The sequence below is a fragment of the Schistocerca nitens genome, chromosome 1, assembly GCF_023898315.1.
Source record: "Schistocerca nitens isolate TAMUIC-IGC-003100 chromosome 1, iqSchNite1.1, whole genome shotgun sequence".
NCBI lineage: Eukaryota > Metazoa > Arthropoda > Insecta > Orthoptera > Acrididae > Schistocerca > Schistocerca nitens.
In genome coordinates this window covers 429,055,672-429,069,132 of record NC_064614.1, presented here as the reverse complement: position 1 = coordinate 429,069,132, position 13,461 = coordinate 429,055,672, and the positions used below count along the sequence as shown (strand labels likewise).

Here is a 13,461-nt window from a genome sequence, read left to right as displayed (position 1 = left end):
ATTCCTCAAATACATGACTTTCATCAACATTAAATAATTGTCTTGTAGTCATTGTTTAGTCCAAGTTGCAGGTCCAAGCTTCATTTGGTTTTTAAGATAATGATGAGGGTTGAAAGAACAAGCAAAAACTGAATAATGTTTGCCTATTATTAGTTGTCTCCCACAAAAAATAAAACATGTTTTTTCTCCACTTCAGTATTCCTGCCATCTGCATTCCCATTATACTCCCTGAGACTCAAATGTATACAGTGCCACGTCTCATCTGAAGCTGTAAGACCAAACCACCTGCTGACACTCCCATCACTTTGCTAGAACTGTTGTAACTCACTGAAAAACTGCCAAATGTCAGCTGCAGAAGGTTCTTTTATCATTCTTATGGCATCAGATAATGCCTACATGCCTACAGTGTCTTTTGAATCAAATTATCATTTTTACAATTTCAAATGATACTGCAGACAAATTTTTGGCATTATTCAGTGGATCAAAATAAATTTCAGTGACCCTCACACACTGCCAGTCCTATCTGCATGCAAATCATTTTTATAATGTATGTTTTGAAACAGGGTGACATTTAGATAGAAGGAGTAAATCATACAAACATGCCAAAATAAAATTATAAATAATAAATAACATAATATAAAAGGAAAATATAAAAACATTGTCATTTAGCTGAAATAAGTTACCTATGTCATAATATTTTCACCTTGTACATCAACTGTTATACCTCACATGATTCAGAATGCTTTTTGAAGAAAGTACCAAAAAATAAGTTGAAGAGTGCCCTCATACCATGATTAATTGGTAGAAGCTGCCTCCCTCAGCCCCCCCCCCCCTCTCCTCCTCTGTGCATAAGAGGAATTCTAAAAAATGTTTGTAAAGTTGGGAATAATTCATAAACAGCAGACCAAAGATGGTATCTTGTCTCACCTCATGAGAGCTGATAAATTGAAAATACTTTAAAAGCTTGATATGAAAAGATGAACCAGTAGAGGTTTCTAGCCCAGAAGTGGGCGACCTCTACAAATTATATGTCAGAAGTGCTCAAGCCCAGCACCAATTGGAATTGGAGAGCAAGCAATACTGACCAACTATACGGAGCATAATGATTCTGGAAGTGGTTCTGATGTGTAATGCTCCTTAGGATGAGTCAGAAAGACACATTGCAGTTGTTCTAAGTGGAAAATTTTAGTTTTTACCATATCCAGAATAGGACTTAAAGACTGTAAAGTCTGGCCTTAGTAGGCCAGGTGAGCCAGTGATTTATCTTAATTTAAGTGTAATCATTGGAAGGGCACTTTGTTCTGACATATTGTAAAATTTAACAATGGAAATAATCAGGTTTTGACAGTATAATATAATTGGATAGATAAAAAATGTAAGCTTTGAGAGCCAATGGCTCCCTCTTCCGGCAAAAGGGTTGAAGGGGAAGGAAGAGGGGTGAAGGGAAAGTACTGGAGAGGTTTAGCAAAAGGAATAGAGTTCAGAAAAGTCACTTAGAACCCCAGTTCAGGCGAAGCTCCTGCTCGTCCTGTCCTGTGAGTCACCCCTGACCTGGGGTTCTGGCTTTTCCAAAATCTACCCCTTTTTCTAAACCTCTCTAGTCTTTTCCATCACTCCTCTTCCTTCCCTTCGAGCTTATCTGCTGGAAGAAGAAGCCACTGGCTCTGAAAGCTTGTACACATAAAACCTTTTTTATATGTATGGTCTCCTGCCACTGCTTCGTGTGTAGATTTTTTATCTGTGTTGTAAAATTTGTAATTTAAAGGGTTGCAGTGCACATTGTGATAAATTTCTACCTTCAGTAGGTGCTACATGTAAAAGATACAGGCACGCAGCAGATGATTGATCAGAGTGTCATTGTACAATTGTTAGGCATAAGAATTATATGTGATTGCCTTGGTCACAATTTTAGTTATTGAGATAGTGTTTGGAATTGCTACTAGTTTGTTCATGAACAAGGGAAAGTAAATTGTATATACATGGTGTAGATGTGAGCAGCTAGTACTAGTAATATATTAACCACTCTTACGGATCAAGTTTCTAAATTGTTTGAAGACAGTGAGCAGTAGACAGCACATAATGAACAGCTAAATCAGCAGTTACAAGCTTTACTGGCATGACAGCAAGCACTGTTGGGTTTGAGTGAAGTTAAAACTGAAGTAAATGTTTTTTCTTCATTCTTGCAGCCTTGACTCTCTTGATCTTGCAGCCTTGAATCTCATAACCTCCTTCTCCAAATTAACATCAGAGGATGTGACTGTGTTTATAAATGCTGTATTAGCCATGGCCAAGTTAAGTAGCTGGTCAGATGAAATGTGCTTGCGGATGGCCAAGTTATGGACCATGGGAAATGCTACGACCTATGTCATGCGTCATGCAGTTCTTAATAAGGTGTCCTGTTTTATAGAATCAGCAGAAGGTTTCTGGCAAAGGTATAGAAAGCAAAACCGTTCGCAGTTTCTCTCTCTTTTTTTTTTCCTTTGTTTTTTTAAAAAAAGTGAAAACTCAATAGCTTGATGCAGAAAGTGAATTAAACGGTTGAGTCATTTTGTGACAGAATATGCAAACTGAATGCACACACTTATGAGCTGACACAAAAGCCACATGCAGATAGTGTCATACTTAAAGAAACAGAAAATAGGCCATTAGACATTTTTCTCAGAGGGATTTCCCTAGATTTTTCATGGCAGATGTGAATGAGAAACCTTGAGGATTTAGCTGCAGTACTTCATGTTGTGACACAGTTGCAAGAAATAGATAGTGCAACAAAAATGTAGAATGAGAAAAAAAAATTATGTCCAGTAGGGAATGTTACCATTATGGTCAGTACAGGCATTTGAAGGCACAATACTACCAACCATAGTGCTACAATTGCTAATGCTTTGGGTATAATGCTTGGGTTGTGGATCCAAAAAACAGAGCAATTAAAATGGGAAAAGGAAGCTGTTAAATGCCAACAGGAATGTTCCTTACATCAGGAAGCATTACCAATGAACTGCAGTACAGTAAAAATGTACACAGATACAGATAGTTGAATGGTAGCATGGATGAATAGTAAAAAGTATAAATTTCTAGTGGATATGGGGCACATGAATTGGTTGTCAGTCTTGATGTCATAGACAAGAGGAGACTGAAAACTCTGGGCTACAGATTGCATGCAATAGGGGATATATGTATTGGCCATGACATCTTCGTAGATGATTGTTGCAGTGTCTGTGTGTTTATGGGTTGCATTTTTTCATATGACTTGTCAAGCCAATGGCAGCATGGCATCTCTTGCCACAATTATCACAAGTGTATTTGGCTGCTGAGGCGGGAGCAGTGGTAGCATTGCGAAGCTTTTTCTGCCTTAATCTGTCTAACAAGCCTTCATCATGCTTCGACATTCCAGATGATATATCATCACACCACTCTGGTCTCATGCTAGCCCGTGCCTCCGATCTGTTTGTGTCGATTCCAAAGCTCTCCATATCTCGTTTACAGGAGTCCTCGAACCTCAATACAGGACATCCTACAGGTCTTTTGGCTATAGAGATCTCTCCAAGCATCACCTCACATGGTAATCTCTCTGGACGTGTCACAGCTAGCGGAGTCATCTCTGCTTCAAGATAACTGAAATACTGTTGCAGTTAGTTTTAGATAGCACTGATTCATTGGTCACTCGGTCCTTCCACGTTACTCTAAGGATGGATCTCAGGCACTGAATGTGGAAAGCATTAAGGCAACTTTCTTGTTTGGCATAGATAGTCCACATTTCTGATGCAGACAAAAGGATGCTGAGGACACAAGTTTGATATACTATAATTTTGGTGGTCAAAGAGAGTTTGTTGTTTTTCCAAAACCATGTAGAGAGTTTGCCAAAAGTTGTCGCAGCTCTTCCAATGCGAGCATCAATTTCCTTGTCAACAGACATGTTTGATTTTTATAGTAGATCCAAGATGTTGTTGTTGTTGTGGTCTTCAGTCCTGAGACTGGTTTGATGCAGCTCTCCACGCTACTCTATCCTGTGCAATCTTCTTCATCTCCCAGTACCTACTGCAGCCTACATCCTTCTGAATCTGCTTAGTGTATTCATCTCTTGGTCTACCTCTACAATTTTTACCCTCCACACTGCCCTCCAATGCTAAATTTGTGATCCCTTGATGCCTCAAAACATGTCCTACCAACCGATCCCTTCTTCTAGTCAAGTTGTGCCACAAACTTCTCTTCTCCCCAATCCTATTCAATACCTCCTCATTAGTTACGTGATCTACCCACCTTATCTTCAGCATTCTTCTGTAGCACCACATTTCGAAAGCTTCTATTCTCTTCTTGTCCAAACTAGTTATCGTCCATGTTTCACTTCCATACATGGCTACACTCCATACAAATACTTTCAGAAACAACTTCCTGACACTTAAATCTATACCCGATGTTAACAAATTTCTCTTCTTCAGAAACACTTTCCTTGCCATTGCCAGTCTACATTTTATATCCTCTCTACTTCGACCATCATCAGTTATTTTACTCCCTAAATAGCAAAACTCCTTTACTACTTTAAGTGTCTCATTTCCTAATCTAATTCCCTCAGCATCACCCGATTTAATTTGACTACATTCCATTATCCTCGTTTTGCTTTTATTGATGTTCATCTTATATGCTTCTTTCAAGACACTGTCCATTCCATTCAACTGCTCTTCCAAGTCCTTTGCTGTCTCTGACAGAATTACAATGTCATCGGCAAACCTCAAAGTTTTTATCTCTTCTCCATGAATTTTAATACCTACTCCAAATTTTTCTTTTGTTTCCTTTACTGCTTGCTCAATATACAGATTGAATAACATCGGGGAGAGGCTACAACCCGGTCTCACTCATTTCCCAACCACTGCTTCCCTTTCATGCCCCTCGACTCTTATAACTGCCATCTGGTTTCTGTACAAATTGTAAATAGCCTTTCGCTCCTTGTGTTTTACCCCTGCCACCTTCAGAATTTGAAAGAGAGTATTCCAGTTAACATTGTCAAAAGCTTTCTCTAAGTCTACAAATGCTAGATACGTAGGTTTGCCTTTTCTTAATCTTCCTTCTAAGATAAGTCGTAAGGTTAGTATTGCCTCACGTGTTCCAACATTTCTACGGAATCCAAACTGATCTTCCCCGAGGTCCGCTTCTACCAGTTTTTCCATTCGTCTGTAAAGAATTCACGTTAGTATTTTGCAGCTGTGACTTATTAAACTGATAGTTTGGTAATTTTCACATCTGTCAACACCTGCTTTCTTTGGGATTGGAATTATTATATTCTTCTTTAAGTCTGAGGGTATTTCACCTGTCTCATACATCTTGCTCACCAGATGGTAGAGTTTTGTCATGACTGGCTCTCCCAAGGCCATCAGTAGTTCTAATGGAATGTTGTCTACTCCCGGGGCCTTGTTTCGACACGGGTCTTTCAGTGCTCTGTCAAACTCTTCACGCAGTATCTTATCTCCCATTTCGTCATCATCTACATCCTCTTCCATTTCCATAACATTGTCCTCAAGTACATCGCCCTTGTATAAACCCTCTATATACTCCTTCCACCTTTCTGCCTTCCCTTCTTTGCTTAGAACTGGGTTGCCATCTGAGCTCTTGATATTCATACAAGTGGTTCTCTTCTCTCCAAAGGTCTCTTTAATTTTCCTGTAGGCAGTATCTATCTTACCCCTAGTGAGACAAGCCTCTATATCCTTACATTTGTCCTCTAGCCATCCCTGCTTAGCCATTTTGCACTTCCTATCGATCTCATTTTTGAGACGTTTGTATTCCTTTTTGCGTACTTCATTCACTGCATTTTTATATTTTCTCCTTTCATCAATTAAATTCAATATTTCTTCTGTTACCCAAGGATTTCTATTAGCCCTCGCCTTTTTACCTACTTGATCGTCTGCTGCCTTCACTACTTCATCCCTCAGAGCTGCCCATTCTTCTTCTACTGTATTTCTTTCCCCCATTCCTGTCAATTGTTCCCTTATGCTCTCCCTGAAACTCTCTGCAACCTCTGGTTCTTTCAGTTTATCCAGGTCCCATCTCCTTAAATTCCCACCTTTTTGCAGTTTCTTCAGTTTCAATCTGCAGTTCATAACCAATGGATTGTGGTCAGAATCCACATCTGCCCCTGGAAATGTCTTACAATTTAAAACCTGGTTCCTAAATCTCTGTCTTACCATTATTTAATCTATCTGATACCTTTTAGTATCTCCAGGATTCTTCCAGGTATACAACCTTCTTTTATGATTCTTGAACCAAGTGTTAGCTATGACTGAGTTATGCTCTGTGCAAAATTCTACAAGGCGGCTTCCTCTTCCATTTCTTCCCCCCAATCCATATTCACCTACTATGTTTCCTTCTCTCCCTTTTCCTACTGACGAATTCCAGTCACCCATGACTATTAAATTTTCATCTCCCTTCACTACCTGAATAATTTCTTTTATCTCGTCATACATTTCTTCAATTTCTTCATCATCTGCAGAACTAGTTGGCATATAAACTTGTACTACTGTAGTAGGCATGGGCTTTGTGTCTATCTTGGCCACAATAATTCGTTCACTATGCTGCTTGTAGTAGGTAGCCCGCACTCCTATTTTTTTATTCATTATTAAACCTACTCCTGCATTACCCCTATTTGATGTTGTATTTATAACCCTGTAATCACCTGACCAAAAGTCTTGTTCCTCCTGCCACCGAACTTCACTAATTCCCACTATATCTAACTTTAACCTATCCATTTCCCTTTTTAAATTTTCTAACGTACCTGCCCGATTAAGGGATCTGACATTCCACGCTCCGATCCGTAGAATGCCAGTTTTCTTTCTCCTGATAATGACGTCCCCTTGAGTAGTCCCCGCCCGGAGATCCGAGTGGGGGACTATTTTACCTCCGGAATATTTTACCCAAGAGGACACCATCATCATTTAATCATACAGTAAAGCTGCATGACCTCGGGAAAAATTACGGCTGTAGTTTCCCCTTGCTTTCAGCCGTTCGCAGTACCAGAACATCAAGGCCGTTTTGGTTAATGTTACAAGGCCAGATCAGTCAATCATCCAGACTGTTGCCCCTGCAACTACTGAAAAGGCTGCTGCCCCTCTTCAGGAACCACATGTTTGTCTGGCCTCTCAACAGTACCCCTCCGTTGTGGTTGCACCTACGGTACGGCCATCTGTATCGCTGAGGCATGCAAGCCTCCCCACCGACAGCAAGGTCCATGGTTCATGGGGGGGAGATCCAAGATAGCAGAAGTTATCTATGACTTGCAGAGTAGTGCCATCTAGTGTGATATTCAGCTTTGTGTTAGTATCCTGAACCATAATTACGGTCTAACTGCTGTTTAAACTCATCGAGAATAGGTGGCATGCATGACTAAATCTTGATACTAGCTCTTGCAGATCTTCTGCAGAGTTCGCAACAATTGCAGCATCATCAGCATACAGGAGTTCATGAGCGACTATCTTGTAGTGCTTTGTCTTACTCTTCAGACGACTGACATAGAAAAGCGTTCCATCTTTCCTAGTATGCAGATGTACTCCAACATTGCAATGCTCGAAAGCCACTTGGAGCAGACCCGAGAGGAAAATTCCAAAAAGTGTATGTGCCAGCACACAGCCTTGTCTTACGCCACAGTTCATACTGAATGGTTTAGATGTACTGCCATCGAAGATTACAAAGCCGCGCATATTTTCATGAAAAGATCTTATTAAAGACAGCAAAGTTGGGGGACATCCAATTTTTTACAATATGTTGTAGAGTCCCTCCCTACTGACGGTGTCAAAGGCTTTGTTGAGGTCAAGAAAAGCCACATATAATGGCACTCTGTGTTTGCGGCACTTCTCTTGTAGTTGGCGCAAGGTGAATATCATGTCACTTGTGGATCTGCGAGTTTGAAATCCACACTGTGACTCAGGGTAGATCCGAGCAGCCAAGATTTCCAGTCTCTTCAGGATTATCCTTGCATACGCCTTTCCAGCAATGCTCAAGAGAGATATTCCTCCATAGTTGTTACAATTACCTCTGTCGCCTTTTCCCTTATAGATTGTTACTATATTTGCATCTCGCATGTCTTGAGGTACTGTGCCTTCTTCCCAGCACTGCAGTAGGATTTGATACAACATCAGCAAAACACAGTCAAGTTTGATGATTTCTGCTGGTAAGTTATCACGGCCTGTACTCTTGCCCAGCTTTAGACTTTTAAGTGCGAGTTCTAATTCGTCGAAAGTGGGAGGATCATCAAGCTCAGACATAACTGGGTAAGTTGTTAAAGTAGCCAGAGATTCTGAATAAATGTTGACCTCTTCTGAGTATAGTTTAGCATAGTGCTGCACCCATCTATCTAGCTGCTGGTTTTTATTGTTGATTGGGTCTCCATTTAGATCTTTTATTGCAGCGAACTTTCTGCTTGTTGGTCCAATGGGCTTTTTGATGCCTTGATACATGCCACTATAATCTCCTTTGTCTCGGCAGGTCTGAATAGTTTTACAAAGGTTGGTCCAATATCTATTTGCACAATGGCGAGAAACTCATTGTAGATCTGCTTTGTAGGCCTTGTATTCAGCTATTGCTCATTGGTCTTTAGGATTATTCATAACCTGTATATGAGCATTACATTTCTTGTCTATATATGGACGCAACTCACTTTCACATTCAGTAAACCAGTCACTTTGAGTCCTACCCTGCATCCCAAATGTTCCTATAGCTGTCTGCATAATATTTTCTTTAGCTACATGCCACGTATTTTCAGCACTCTGTGCAGTTATAAATTGCTCAGGATTCAGTTTCATCTCAATTTCTTCACTGAACTTTTTGTATAGCGCATCATCTTGAATGGCTTTGGTGTTGATCTTCACACTTCTACAAACGCTCTCAGCTGAGTAAATGTTCTTTGGTGTGAACCGTGATTTGGTCATAACTAAAGAGTGATCAGTATCACAGTCAGCACTGTGATATGGGCGGGAATTAAGGACATGACGTAGGTCGCTTCTTCTGGTTATGATGAAGTCGAGCCGGCCACGGTGGTCTAGCGGTTCTGGCGCTGCAGTCCTGAGCCGCGGGACTGCTACGGTCGCGGGTTCGAATCCCGCCTCGGGCATGGGTGTGTGTGATGTCCTTAGGTTAGTTAGGTTTACGTAGTTCTAAGTTCTAGGGGACTTATGATCTAAGATGTTGAGTCCCATAGTGCTCAGAGCCATTTGAACCATTTTTTTGATGAAGTCGAGTTGATGCCAATGGCCTGAACGTGGGTGTTTCCATGTTACTTTGTGCATGTCTCTGTTCTGGAAGTAAGTGTTAGTAATGCAGAGAGAAAGAGAGGTACAAAGTTCCAGCAGTCGCTGACCATTCTCATTCATATTTCCAATGCCGTATGGGCCAATGCAGTCGGTCCAGTTGTTCTATTTATTCCCAACCCTGGCATTAAAGTCTCCCTGTAACATGAGTTTATCTGATCCACGAACATTCTCCAGGCATTTTCGCAGGTCTTCATAGAACATGTCTTTGACTTCAGGTGGCACTTTCATAGTGGGAGCATATGCAGAGATTAATGTGATGGAGCCTTATGTTGTCTTTAATGTCAAAGTTTTTAATTGTTCAAACATAGATTTTGGTTGTTTGCAGCAGCTGAGAAGACTGTTTCACACTGAAAAGCCAACTCTGTGTTCACGTCTTTCTCCAATTTCTCTCCCTTTCCAGAAAAAGGTGTAATTATCTTCACGCAGGCTGCCTTCACCAGAAAGTCGAGTTTCCTGTAATGCAGCCACATCAACACAAAGACGCAGGAGTTCTCTGTCAATTACGGCTGTTTTTCTGACTATAGGGGCGGCATCTGTAGGAATGTCATATCCGGGTAGCATAGTTCTGACATTGCAGGCGGCAAATCGGGTTATTGAATAGTTGGTTTTGCTCATATGAGCTACTTTATTGCTGTTTTTTCCAGGTGCCTCAGTAACTCACCTTGTATCAAGCACTGTTAGACGCTTGCTGCTCCATACACCCATAGAAGCACAAGGTGGGAATAGGGGATAATAGGATGGATAATAGGATGGATAGGGGATAGCTCAAGTTTAAGGCAGGAAACATATTTTCATGTGTAAATGGAAGTGTTGCCAACTGTGGGACAGGAATTTTCTGCAGTACTTGGATCAGACTTAGGCAATGGCCTTGCCGCAGTGGATGCACCGGTGCCCATGAGATCAACGAAGTTAAGCGCTGTCGGGCATGGTCAGCAGTTGGATGGGTGACCATCCAGGCCGCCATGTGCTGTTGCCATTTTTCGGGGTGCACTCAGCCTCGTGATGCCAATTGAGGAGCTACTTGACCGAATAGTAGCGGCTTTGGTCAAGAATACCATCTTACGACCAGGAGAGCGGTGTGCTGACCCTACACCCCCCTATCCACATCCTCCACTGAGGATGACATGGCAGTCGGATGGTCCCGGTAGGCCACTCAGGGCCTCAAGACGGAGTACTTGGTTTAGACTTCCTGAGAGGTATCTAAAATCAAGCTTAGGCAACAAAAAGTTGAACTCAGTGGATATTTGTTTCCAATGGCTATGGCAGTTATAAATGTTTCTGTGTCATTAGTACACCCATTGCTAAGGTAGTACCAAATAAGTTGTGTACGAGTGTACTAAAAGTTGTTTGGCATGACAAAGTACCAGTAGATACTGGGAAATTAATTGAAACTAATTTGTGTTATGGAAGATCTTGAAGTATTCCAGCAAGCTTTGTGTTAAATTAGATTAGATTAGATCAGGTTAATTATTCATTCCATAGACCCCCAAAAGAGAGGATCCTCCTGGGTGTGGAACATGTCAGATAAACACATTACAAACTGTAATTAGAAAAACTTGAGTTTCATTAATTTTAATGATCCTCAGTCAATAAACTGTAATATTATGTACATGAATTAAAATTAAACTTCTAATATTTACAGGTTTAATATTTACATGTTCTTTAATTAAAGCCATCATTCACACAGTAGCTAGTTACTTGGCTATTACGACCTAGTATTGTCAAAAATTAAAGCAAATTATTCATTTCAATGATCCTCAGTCAATAGAACCACTGTCAAGTAATGACATTTTAGCTGAATGGCATTATTTCATATGAAGAAGTATAACATATGCATGGAACATAGGTGACCATGTTATGGTGCCAGTAAGCCTGAAAAATTCTGGAATGAACCAAGTGAGCCTTTTGAAGGGGTTTCTAATAGCTACACTGGAAGTACTCAATGGAAAAGACAGTGATGGGTCAATAATAGAGCATAATGTCAAGCAAACTTTTGGCACTTTTGCGTCACATAGCATAATTATTCATTTAAAGGGTAGTGCTCAATCAGCCATGGAGTTATTGTTAGTGCAATACAAAGATTTACTTAATTTTGAAAGTCCATTGCCAGTCATAGCCACAACACAGCATCATATTCCAATGGGCAATCATACACCAGTGTGCTATAAACAAAATAGGTTACTGAAGGGCCTCCAGCCATCGAAAGAATAGTTTGTTGATAAACAGCTTGAAGGATGCATAATAGAACACAGCAACATGGTCAGCAAGTATAGTAACTTGATCGAAAAAGTCACTTGATGGAACAAAAAAATGTCAGTTATGTTGTAATTACAAATGTTAAAATGGATGTACAGTAACCGATGCATATCCAGTTCCTAAAAGAAATGAAACTTTTGATAACATGGAACCATGTAAATTCTGTTCCACAATAGATTTAAGGAGTGATTAACATCAAACTAAAGACCCTTCAGGTCAAATAACAATATGTTGATTCAGGTTAAGTGAGTTTTTGTATGATCCAGCTCACAAGTGTCGTGTGAACCACTCACAAGTGGACACACTTAATAGGAAAACTGCAGTGTTACAATTATCTGGATTAAGACCAACAGACTGGAAGAAGGCAGAAGCAATGGACAAAGAATGCCAATTATAGAGCAACCAGTTTCTTATGCGTGAAGGTTCAATGTTTATGTCAACAAGTAGACCGCATGTTGTCTTTCCTGCAGCACTCCAAAGCAAAGTGTTACAATAATAACATGACCAAGCAGTGTCTGGACATGGAGGTATAAGAGCTGGTGACAGACAAATTGCAGAGAGATTTGGGAGGAGAACTTGAAATGGTGATGTGGAGCAATAAATTAGAAATTGTGTCCCATGTGCTGAATGAAAGAACTTGAGTTGCCAGAGAATACAGTTACAAAGGTTATCAGGATTAGAGTAATCATTTCAAAAGGCAATAATTAAGATTCAAGGACCATTTAATAAGAATTTAGCAGGAAATAAGTATGTTCTAACTATGATTGACCATTTTTCAAGATACCTAGTAATGATAGTGAAAACAGAGCATAAAGTGAGCATTGTAGCTCAAGTCTTGGTTAACAATTAGGTACTTAAACTTGGAGTAAAAGAAACTATAATCACTGATTAAGGAACTAATTTTATGTCTGATCTAATGAAGCAGTTATGTTGCCTGTTAAAAGTGGAGAAATTTTCTAGACCATTTCTTCCATAAGCAAATGGTTGTACAGAGTGAGTCCACCATACCATAGCAAAAATGTTAAGTTATTACATGAATAGCCAACATTTAGACTGGGATATGTATCTAAAATATGTAGAATTTGTACAACTCTAAAATCCACTCAGGAATAGGTCTTTCACAATGCAAAGTAGTAGATGGGCAAAAGATGCTTTCACATTCTGATGTAATCCAGCCAAAGTTAGAGCCACATGTTGAACAAGTGAAGCAATTCGCAAAAATGTTGAAAGAGATATAGCAACATGTAAAATGTGCTAATACAAAAGCATTGGAGCTTCAGGAATTCATTGTACAAGGTACAAGTAAGTTACTTCAATACAGTGCAGGGTAATTAGTCATACTGGTGAACCCTTGTACCCCAAAGGGTAAAACTAAGACCATATCAGTTAGAGGAGATGACTTCAGCAGTCAATGTACAGTTACATTTGCTGATAAAAATGTCAATAGTGCATGTTAGTTGAATTAAGCCATTTAAGGGTACCATTGATCCACTACTACAAATACCATCACCGTTACCACAGGAGTATAAGTTGCCATGCAGATTGATACTAGTACAGAATGTACTCTGTGGACTTAGGTCTGGGGATAAGTAATAAGTATTGGGTTATATGTGTTTAACTTTATATTTGCTTACCTAGGTTAATGTTATTTTATTTGGTTTGCTACAGCATATGTAGTTTTTGTTGACATTTGCTGATAAAAATGTCGATAGTGCATGTTAGTTGAATAAAGCCATTTAAGGGTACCATTGATCCATTACTGCAAGTACCATCACCGTTACCACAGGAGAATAAGTTACGATGCAGAATGATATTCGTACAGAATGTACTCTGTGGACTTAGGTCTAGGGGTAAGTAATAAGTATTGGGTTATATGTGTTTAACTTCATATTTGGGTACCTAGGTTAATGTT

At 39.9% G+C, this 13,461-nt stretch overlaps 1 pseudogene; it reads left to right on the top strand.

Moving 5' to 3' along the window:
* Positions 1–10,151: 10,151 nt before the first annotated feature.
* LOC126209373 (5S ribosomal RNA) lies at positions 10,152–10,269 on the top strand (annotated as a pseudogene).
* The last annotated feature ends 3,192 nt before the right edge of the window (positions 10,270–13,461 follow it).